The 10,524-nt window shown below is 33.8% G+C and overlaps 1 protein-coding gene across 50 annotated transcripts in view; it reads right to left on the bottom strand.

Annotated features, from left to right (window-relative positions):
* The window catches only part of LOC101882941 (adhesion G protein-coupled receptor L3-like), a 404,581-nt gene extending 394,855 nt beyond the window's left edge, over positions 1-9,726 (bottom strand). For all 50 annotated transcript variants that reach the window (XM_073907696.1, XM_073907650.1, XM_073907653.1 and 47 more), the window contains exon 1: positions 9,255-9,726. The gene's annotated coding sequence lies outside the window, so the exon portion shown is untranslated. The remainder of the gene's footprint in view (positions 1-9,254) is intronic.
* Positions 9,727-10,524: the final 798 nt, after the last annotated feature.

The following is a 10,524-nucleotide window of genomic DNA, read 5'->3' as shown; positions in this document are numbered from 1 at the left end:
GTTGAACTGTTTTGCTGATATACGTTTCTTTATTTAACCAGATAAAAACCCATTGAGATCAAGATCTCATTTACAAGGGTGAGCTGGCCAAAAGGTCTGCAACACACGATTTATATAAAAAATAAAAATAAATAACAAATAAAAATGTAATAATATTAGTAATAAATATAAAATTGATATAATATAAAAATACAGTTCAGTTTTCCAGCTTTACCACATTTCAATATATTAAAAACACATACATTGAGAAATGACCTGTTGTTGTTTGTTAAAAAGGATAGAGCGAAACGATGTCATTGGGATGAGCTCAGATATCTTTAGCTCAGACTGAAGAGTTTTCCAGGATGAGTCATGACTAAAGGCTCGCTTCCCTATTTCAGCTCGAACCCGGGGAACAGTCAAATGATAAGCTTCACTTGAGCGTAGGGCATACTGGCTTTTAGACTTATGGAGAAGGGAACATAGGTATGAAGGCACCAGTCCCAGAAGAGCCTTGTAGACCAGAGTCATCCAATGGGTGTACCTTCTTACATACAGAGAAGGCCACTCAGCTTTGGCATACAATTCACAATGGTGAGTAAGTCTTTGACAGCCTGTAACAAACCTTAGAGCTCTGTGATAGATGGAGTTTAAAGGCTGAAGACATTTGTTTGAAGCATGCATATATAAAACATTGCCATAGTCAATCAAGGGTAAAAATGTTGCAGACACCAATATAGATTAACTAAAATCCAAACTCAACACTAAACATCCTGTGATGTGACTATTGGAGATGCTCACATCGCAATCTCAATGCCATATATGTTGTGCAGCAGCATGAAGGTTGTAAACAGCAGATCCGAGAGCAGACATGTACAGATAGACTGCTAAAATGCTATTATTTATATAAGACTATATAAGACTTTAAATATTTGTCTTGTTTCTAGTCCAAATGTCTAAATATTCTTAAATCAAGAAGCATTTTATAGACGAACAAAACATACTGTGTTGTTTTCAGAAATAATGAGTCAAAATCAAGTGAGTTTTATCTTAAAACAAGCTGAATAATCTGCCAAAGGAGTAAGATGAATTATATATTGTGGTTTAAGTGGTTTTTAACATCATTTTGCTTGTCTGCAAAATACTAGCTGATTTAAGAATGTTTGGAGTAGAAATAAAACAAATAACCAAAGTGAGGCAAGCATTTTTGCAGTCTTATATTAATAATACAGTAAAATACATCTTTTTTAAAGCTCCTAACAGAACAATATCTTATACCTGAATGTTTTAAACTCACTTGAAAAGCTCACAGGCCTTAAAAACACATTAAAATTATCGACTTTCACTCCATGTGTTGAACTGTTCTGCTGATTAACTATAGTCCAGACTCAACACTGAACATCCTGTGATGTGACTACTGCAAATGCTCACATCACAATCTCAATGCCATATATGTTGTGCAGCAGCATGAAGGTGTAAACAGCATACACGAGAGCAGACATGTACAGATACACTGCTAAAATACTATTATTTATATAAGACTTTGAATATTTGTCTTGTTTCTAGTCCAGATATCTAAATATTCTTAAATCAAGAAGCATTTTATAGACAAACAAAACATATTGTCTTGTTTTCAGAAATAATGAGTCAAAATCAAGTGAGTTTTATCTTAAAACGAGCAAAACAATCTGCCAAAGGAGTAAGACGAATCATATATTATGGTTTAAATGATTTTTGACAACTTTTTTTGCTTGTCTGCAAAATACTAGCAGATTTAAGAATGTTTGGATTAGAAATAAAACAAATAACCAAAGTGAGACAAGCATTTTTGCAGTCTTATATTAATAATACAGTAAAATATATCTTTATTAAAGCTCCTAACAGAACAATATCTTATACCTGAATGTATTAAACTCATTTGAAAAGCTCACAGGCCTTAAAAACACATTAAAATTATCGACTTTCACTCCATGTGTTGAACTGTTCTGCTGATTAACTATAGTCCAGACTCAACACTGAACATCCTGTGATGTGACTACTGCAGATGCTCACATCACAATCTCAATGCCATATATGTTGTGCAGCAGCATGAAGGTTGTAAACAGCAGATACGAGTGCAGACATGTACAGATACACTGCTAAAATGCTTTTCTTCTCAGATTTGTTCTCTAATTTCTAGTCCAAACATCTACAAATTCTCAAATTAGGAAGCATTTTCTGAACAAGCAAAAAATATTGTCTTGTTTTTATAAATAAGATGCTCACATCACAATCTCAATGCCATATATGTTGTGCAGCAGCATGAAGGTGTAAACAGCAGACACGAGAGCAGACATGTTTTCAGAAATGATGTCAAAATGAAGTGAGTTTTTCCCCTGAAAACAAGCTAAATAATCTGCCGATGGGGTTAGAAAAATTATTATATTATTAAATTATTATATTATTTTATAATCAAAACAAAGTTATCGTACTCATCCCTTACGCAGATTATTTAGCTTGTTTTAAGAAAAAAAAACTTACTTAATTTTGACTTACTATTTATAAAAACAAAGCACTGTTTTGGCTTGTGTAAGTGCTTCTTGATTTGAGAATTTTTAGATATTTGGAGTAGATTTCAGATATTCGGTTGTATGAATAAACGCCTAAACGTCTCTTTATTAAAGTTTTAAACGTATAATTTCTTATATACAGTTGAAGTTATTAGCCCTCCTGAATTATTAGACCGCTTATTTATTTTTACTTCAATTTCAATTTAGCGGAGAGCAGATTTCTTCAACACATTTCTAATCATAATAGTTTTAATAACTCATCTCTAATAACTGATTTATTTTATCTTTGTCATGATGACAGTAAATAATATTAGACTAGATATTCTTCAAGACACTTCTGTACAGCTTAAAGTGACATTTAAAGGCTTCACTAGGGTAATTAGGGTAACTAGGCAGGTTAGGGAAATTAGGCAAGTCATTGTATAACGATGGTTTGTTCTGTAGACTATCAAGAAAAAATATAGCTTAAAGGGGCTAATAATTTTGTCCCTAAAATGGTGTTTAAAAAATTAATAACTACTTTTATTCTAGCCGAAATAAAACAAATAAGACTTTTACCAGAAGAAAAAATATTATTAGACATACTGTGAACATTTCCTGAATCTGTTCAACATCATTTGGAAAATATTTAATAAAGAAGAAAAAATTTTGAAGGGGGCTAATAATTCTGACTTCAACTGTACACACACACAAAAATTCATTGGATTTACTTAATTGTTTTAAGCTATAAGTGGTTGCAAACAATTTATGTGCTGAATTTAAACAAAGACATTGAGTTGAAAATTACTACATTTATTTTGTTAGTGTAAACTCAGCCCATATGAATTGTTTGCAAGCACATACCTTAAAATAATATAGTAAACCCAATCCAATGAATCATTTTTAAGTGTACCTGAATGTCTTGAAAAGCTCACATTTACATTTAAACTCTGCAGCGACTCCACAAATCTCCTGTGTTGAACTGTTTTGCTGATTGACTATAACCCAAACTCAACGCTGAAGTTATATTACACTGTTATCAATATCAATGCCATATATATGTATTGTGCAGCAGTGTCAAGGTTGTAAACGGCAGATACGAGTGCAGACATGCACAGATATGAGGTCAACGGCTCCTCGAACAGGCAGGCTTTACAAACGACAAAGCGAGAAATCCACCAAGACAGGTTACGTTGTAAGCAAAGCCCAGGTTGACAAGCTGCATTACATGTCTCCGCTCTTCAGGGATGACATCAGCATTCAGGAGGCCACACACACACACACACACACACACACACACACACACACACACACACACACACACACAGACACAGACGTCATAGACTTGTGAATGATAATCATATTATCGTCCACACCAGTAAACAATGTCGTTCTGTTTATTGTAATGACACTGCAGTTAGAGTGTCTGCCTCAAAACGGTGGATTCTGATTGGCTGTCAGCGACTTTATTCATCAGATGGAAACATTCCTACAACATCTCAACATAACTTTAGAGTTGTTCTGAGGTATAACTGCATCAATATCTATGCAAACACACTGCAAATAAATCCTTTTAATGCAGAATAAATGAATAAAAATAATAAAGCAGAATAATCTTATGCCAAAAAGAAAAACAAGATTACTTTGCCTACCACATTGGTGGATTATTTAGCTTATTATAAGGAAAAACTGGCTTTCTTTAGGCAGATTATTTCTTAAAACAAAACGATGAGTTTTACTGGTCTATAAAATGCTTCTTGACTTGAGAATTTGTAGATATTTGGACTAGAAATGAGACAAAAACTAAGTAAGAAAGCATTTTTTGTAGTGCATTGTGTAGATTGCCTATTGTAATTTGTTTTTCATTACATTGTTGTTGTCAATTTTTAGTAAAGATAAATATTATGAGCCATTTCTACTACTTCAGAATATACGCCGGTCAACTTCAATACCTAGCAACTCTGTTTCTAAGGCAAATGAAGCAGGTTGACTTAAAAAAAATGCCCGCAATGTCTTGTTTCTATAGTCCAAATATCTATAAAAAATCTAAAATATTAATCAATTTAAAAAAACTGTATAAATATATATTAATAAAGGAATATATTGATGAAGGTTATTGAAAAATGAAAGTCATGATGAAATTTTTGTCTATTTGCAGTACTACAGTAGGTTGTTGTTGTTGATGTTGTTGTTGTTTTTATTTTGTCTATTTGCAGTACTACAGTAGGTTGTTGTTGTTGATGTTGTTGTTGTTTTTATTTTGTCTATTTGCAGTACTATGTATTTTTTTTTCTTTCTTTTTTTCTTTGGATCTATGTTACCAAATGAAAAGGTACAAATGGAATCAAACATATTTTTCAAAGATGCCAAAAGGATCAAATTTGTTTCACGTAAAAAGAAGAGATGGGTAAATGTATAAATAAGTTTAAGTAATAAACGAATGATGTATGGAGTAATGGGGTGGGAGAATAATAAGCTTATGCTTCATCCCGCTCCATTTTCGACCATATTGAAATGTATTTCTGTTTGTTAATGACATTTTATGTATCATATTTTTGTTCGAAAATAAATCAAATCAAATCAATCAAGAAGCATTTTCTAGACAAGCAAAACATTTTGTGTTGTTTTCAGAACAAAAATGTCAAAATTAAATGAGCTTCATCTTAAAACAAGCTAAATAATCTGCCAATGGAGTAAGCGAAATTATAGCTTTTCCTTTTGACAGTATTATTCTGCTCGCCCTTTTTCCATATTATTTTGCTTGTTTTACGAATAAACTGACTTAATTTTCACTCATTAACTCTTAAACACCACAGCATGTTTTGCTAGTCCAGAAAATGCTTCTTAATTTAAGAATATTTAGATATTTGGGCTAGAAACAAAACAAAAACTCTGTAAAAATAAATAAAAGCATGTTTTGCAGTGTGCCAACGCAAACCAAGCCAGTAGTTGATACTCAAATATTGCATTGTATTAATCTGAGAGCCGAACCACAAACCATAACAAACCATCTATTTAAAGACACAGTTTAAAGGTTTGCACACAATTTTTATGACTTAATAATATAAAGTCAACTTCCCTTTCACAGGCAAACTAAAATAGTGCAGTGGAAAAATGCTTCTCTTAGTCTTGTTTCTTGTCCAAGTATCTAAATATTCTTAAATCAAGAAGCATTTTCTAGACAAGCAAAATATATTGTGTTGTTTTAAGAACAAATATGCCAAAATGAAGCGAGTTTATCTATAAAAGAAGCAAAATAATCTGCCGACACACTAAGCAAAATAATCTAGCTTTTCCTTTTGACTGTATTATTCTGCTAACCACATTTCCAGATTGTTTTGCTTGTTTTAAGATAAATCTCACTTCATTTTGACTCATTAATATTTAAAACAACACAGCATGTTTTGCTTATCCAGAATATGTTACTGGATTTAAGAATATTTTAATATTTGGACTAGAAACAAGGCAATAACTCTCAGTAAGAGAGGCTTTTGCAGTGTGCCAACTCAAAGGCAAAATGAAGCCAGTTGATACCCAAATATTGCATTGTATTAACCAACTGAGGGTCAAACCCCAAACCATGACAAAACATCTATTTAAAGACACGATTTAAACATTTGTTCACCATTTTTAAGACTGGAATATAAACTGGTGAACGTCCCAGCCTTGCAATTCTGTTTTGAAGGAACATTAAACCAGTGCACTGCATGCTTTTCTTACTTTGTTTTTGCCCTGTTTCTAGACCAAGTATCTAAATATTCTTAAATGAAGAAGCATTTTCTAAACAAGTAAAAAATATTGTTTTGATTTAAGAACAAATATGCCAAAATGAAGTGAGTTTATCTAAAACAAGCAAAACAATCTGCCAACATGCCAACCAAAATAATCTAGCTTTTCCTTTTGACATAGCATTATTCCGCTCACCGCTGTTTTGCTTGTTTTAAGATAAAACTCAATTCATTTTGACTCATTATTTTTTAAAACAACACAGCATGTTTTGCTAGTCCAGAAAATGATTCTTGATTAAAGAATATTTCAATATTTTGACTAGAAACAAGGCAAAAACTCTCAGTAAGAAAAGCTTTTTTTGAGGTGCCAACTCCAAGGCAAATGAAGCCAGTAGTTGATACCCAAATATTGCATTGTATTAACCAACTGAGGGTCAAACCACAAACCATTTTAACCATCTATTTAAAGACACAGCTTAAAGTTTGCAATTTTTAAGACTTTATCATATAAACTAGTCAACTTTCCTGCCTGACAACTGTTTCAAAGGCAAATAAAACCAATGCACTGCAAAAATGCTTTCCTTACTTGTTTTTTGTCTGGTTTCTAGTCTAAATATCTAAATATTTTTAAATCAAGAAACATTTTCTAAACAAGCAAAACATACTGTGTTGTTTTAAGAAGAAATATGCCAAGGTGAAGTGATAAAAATAATCTGCCAACAGACCAAGCAAAATAATCTAGCTTTTCCTTTGACAGTATTATTCTGCTCACCACATTTCCAGATGAGTTTGCTTGTTTTAAGATAAAACTCTCTTCATTTTGACTCAGTATTTTTAAAACACCACAATATGTTTTGCTAGTTTAGAAAATGCTTCTTAATTTAAGAATATTTAGATATTTGGACAAGAAACAAGGCAAAATTTAAGTAAGAAAAGCTGTTTTAAGGCAAATGAAGGCAGTAGTTGATACCCAAATATTGCATTGTTTTAACCGTCTGAGGGCCAAACCACAAACCATGACAAACCTTTTTAACCAGCAAATTAAAGACACAGTGTAAAGGTTTGCTCACAATTTTTATGACTTCATATTATAAACTGGTCGACTTTCCAGCCTTGCAACTCTGTTTCTAAGGCAAATGAAGCAAGTGCACAGCACAAAGGCTTTCCTTACTTGGAGTTTTTGTCTTGTTTCTAGTCTAAATATCTACAAAGTCTTTAATCAAGAAGCATTTTCTGGACTAGCAAAATATGTTGTGTTGTTTTAAGAACAAATATGCCAAAATGAATTGATAAAAATAATCTGCCAACAGACCAAGCAAAATAATCTAGCTTTTCTTTTGACAGTATTATTCTGCTCAACACATTTCCAGATGAGTTTGCTTGTTTTAGGATAAAACTCGCTTCATTTTGACTCAGTATTTTTAAAACAACACAATATGTTTTGCTAGTCTAGAAAATGCTTCTTGATTTAAGAATATTTAGATATTTGGACAAGAAACAAGACCAAAATTCTATGCAAGAAAAGCTGTTGTAAGGCAAATGAAGCCAGTAGTTGATACACAAATATTGCATTGTTTTAACCGTCTGAGGGCCAAACCACAAACCATGACAAACCTTTTTAACCAGCAAATTAAAGACACAGTGTAAAGGTTTGCTCACAATTTTTATGACTTCATATTATAAACTGGTCGACTTTCCAGCCTTGCAACTCTGTTTCTAAGGCAAATGAAGCAAGTGCACAGCACAAAGGCTTTCCTTACTTGGAGTTTTGGTCTTATTTCTAGTCTAAATATCTACCAAAAAAAGCATTTTCTGGACTGTCAAAATATGTTGTGTTGTTTAAATAAGTAATGAGTCAAAATGAAGTGAGTTTTATCTTGAAACAAGCTAAATAATATGCCAATGAATGAGGTAAGCAAAATAATCTTTACCTTTTGAAATAAGATTATTTTGTTTACCCCATTTCCAAATTAATGTGCTTGTTTTATGATTAAACTCGTTCAGTTTTGACTTATTACCTATTAAAACAACACAATATGTTTTGCTAGTCCAGAAAATGCTTCTTAATTTAAGAATATTTAGATATTTGGGCTAGTAACAGGGCAAAAACTCTCTGTTTCTAAGGCAAATGAAGCCAGTAGTTGATACCCAAATAATGCACTGTTTTAACCATCAGAAAGCCAAATCATAATAGCCTCCAATTTAAAGAGTCAGTATAAAGGTTTGTTCTCTTTACAGCTAAAAATGTTCCGCTGAGAGCAAAGTCACCACACGAGCGCTCCGGGCATCAATGCAGAACACATTCGCCCATTCAATCTGCCTGTTCTTCCTCCAGAATGTCAAGCAGCAGCTCTCCAAGGAAAGCAGGCATTCAGGTGAGACTAACAGAGGGCTGCTAATGTCCCTACAGAGGCTACTGCAAAAAAGGCCAGCTCCACATTACGCATTTTACGCAGTTTCCTTCCAACAACACGCAATCTCCAGGAACTATTAGAGCGCAATTGCAAATGACATTCTCTCCGCCGACTGCGTCAATTTGCACGCCTTGCGTAATTCATTTAGGCGATCCATTTTAATCCGATAACTTCTGGAGGAAGTTGATACGAGTGTTAATTACGTAATGCATGTATGAAAACAATAACCCAGCACATCATCTACTAAAGGTGCGCGCGGCACGTATAATGAAGCACTGCGGTGCTTAAATCACTCCATCAATAACGCAAACTGATATGTCGGATAACCAACATTTCTGTGCGTGTGACTGAACGAGTGTGCGCGCGTGTAAATAAATACACACACCGCAGACACACGCACGAACCACTCATGATCATTATAGCGCGACACTAAAATGACTTAATAAACATGAACACGCACAGAGGTGAATCATATTAATAACCAGCAGCCGCGCGCGCGCACCATCCAAACAACCTTCATATTAAACAACACCACCGCAGCAGTTGCATGCGCGCTTAATTGAATCGCTTTTAATTAAATGTAAAAGATTTCATATTGAACTTACCCGCGTGTCCGCGAAGCTGTTGGGGATGGAGGGTCTTTTTTTTGCGCACCGACTCCGCACACGCGTCTCCGGACACAATCAGTCTCTGTTATGCGATGAAAAATCGTCCTTGGAATAAATGACAACACTGTACGTCTCCAATGCAGGAACGCTTCTCTATCCTCTAAGGTTAACTCCAAAACAGACGCTCTCTGGATCGCCTGATATCCGAGTGTTTCACAGGAGCTTCTAAGCAGGGATAAAAAGGCTCCTTGTTTGGATCCCCATCATCAGTCTGAGTGCCACCTCGGCACGCCGTGTCCCCATATCGCGTTCTTATCACTCCTAAAGAAATCAAATGTCGTAAATCAGAGTGTAGATCCAAAAGTTGTCCAGGTGTTTGTTGAAGCGGTGTGCTGGTGAAGTCCAGGGATAATGCGCCGATCTGCGCGCGGTGACAATCCGAGCTCACCCCACACACCGGGAGAAATGCGGGTTGGATGAGGGTTGCCAGATACTCGTGCGAAATGACACGCGGGAGAAAACGGCGGAGCAAGGAGTTGATGTCTTTTTAAAAGGTGGATTGCAAATGCCAATAGGACCAATGTTACATAGGATAAATGGATATTTTAGTATATTGTTAAAAAAAAGAGTCTGTATTTGGAAACAATCTGTTTATATGTAGCAGCTTCTAAAATATGTCAAATTAAATATGTTGGATTTTTTTGTTGTATTTGAAAGGTGGATTGCAACATAACCAGAGTTACAAAATCCTATATGATGAACTAATATTTCATTATATTGTCAAGATTGTGTTTGAATTTCGATCAGATGTGTTAAAGTGCAACAAAAGATGCTTCTATAATACTAAATATGCCATTTAATATTTTAATATTTAATGTTTTTTTTCTTAAAGGGGAGTTCTAAATACATAAAAACCTAAAATATGTCACATCTGTTAAATCAATATTTCAATATATTGTCAAAAATGGGTCTGGATTTGGACCCCAAATCAAAAATATGCTTCTAGAATATGACACATTTAATATGTTGGATTTTCTATTGTTTTTAAAAGGTGGATTACGAATGCCAACATGACCAGAGCTACAAGATGTTATCGGGTAAATTAATATATCAATAAATTGTCAAGATTGGGTCTGAATTTGGATCCGATCAGTTAAAATGCAACAAAAGATGCTCCTAGAATGCAATATTAATGGACTTTTGTTGGATTTATTTTGAAAGGTGATTTCTAAATATCTAAAATAGGTTACGTAGGTTAAATATTAGG

The sequence above is a fragment of the Danio rerio genome, chromosome 7 (assembly GCF_049306965.1).
Source record: "Danio rerio strain Tuebingen ecotype United States chromosome 7, GRCz12tu, whole genome shotgun sequence".
Taxonomy (NCBI): domain Eukaryota; kingdom Metazoa; phylum Chordata; class Actinopteri; order Cypriniformes; family Danionidae; genus Danio; species Danio rerio.
The sequence above is the reverse complement of the archived record's forward strand: the minus strand, read 5'-3'. Positions and strand labels throughout refer to the sequence as shown.